General features: G+C 52.9%; 1 protein-coding gene across 3 annotated transcripts in view; it reads left to right on the forward strand.

The window, feature by feature from the left end:
* The window catches only part of NARS2 (asparaginyl-tRNA synthetase 2, mitochondrial), a 63,017-nt gene that overhangs the window by 49,846 nt on the left and 12,367 nt on the right, over nucleotides 1-804 (forward strand). The gene's annotated exons all lie outside the window — the stretch shown is intronic.

The raw sequence follows: 804 nt of genomic DNA on the forward strand, positions 1-804 counted from the left end.
CCAGAGGGGTGGTGGAGGCCCCATCCCAGGAAACATTCCAGCCCAGGTTGGCCGGGGCTGTGAGCAACCTGATGTGGTTAGTGGTGTCCCTGCTCCTGCGGGGCGGTTGGACTAGATGACCTCTAGGGGTCCCTTCCAACCCAAAACATTCTATGATTCTATGATTCTAATAAGCCAAAACCATGTCAAAATACCGTGTAATCTAGATGTACGTATAGGGAATCCCTTGTCTTTTTGAAGTATAGATGTTGACTGGGAAAAATAATCACATGCTAGTCTTTCTAACACTGTTAGATGATGGTTTTCTGAAAATCATATTTTACCCAATTTCAGTCACACACAGCAGTAGGGAGAGCATCCATGGTGGTGCTCATCTCGTGTATAGTGATTAATCTTCACTGGGCTGCATCAAGAGAAGTGTGGCCAGCAGGTCGAAGGAGGGGATTCTGCCCCTCTGCTCTGCTCTGGTGAGACCACCTGGAGTACTGCCTCCAGCTCTGGAGCCCTCAGCACAAGGAGGACATGGATCTGTTGGAGTAGGGCCAGAGGAGGGCTACTAAAATGATCCGAGGGCTGGAGCCCCTCTGCTGTGAGGCCAGGCTGGGAGAGTTGGGGGTGTTCAGCCTGGAGAAGAGAAGGCTGCAGGGAGACCTGATTGCGGCCTTTCAGTGCTTAAAGGGGGCCTATAGGAAAGACGGGGAAAATCTTTTTAGTAGGGCCAGTGTTGTGGTTTAACCTGGCTGGCAACTAAGCACCACATAGCCGCTCGCTCACTCCCCCCCCCCCCCCCCCCTCCGGGGGGGG

Source organism: Egretta garzetta, unplaced genomic scaffold, assembly GCF_000687185.1.
Source record: "Egretta garzetta isolate BGI_Z169 unplaced genomic scaffold, ASM68718v1 scaffold323, whole genome shotgun sequence".
Lineage (NCBI taxonomy): Eukaryota > Metazoa > Chordata > Aves > Pelecaniformes > Ardeidae > Egretta > Egretta garzetta.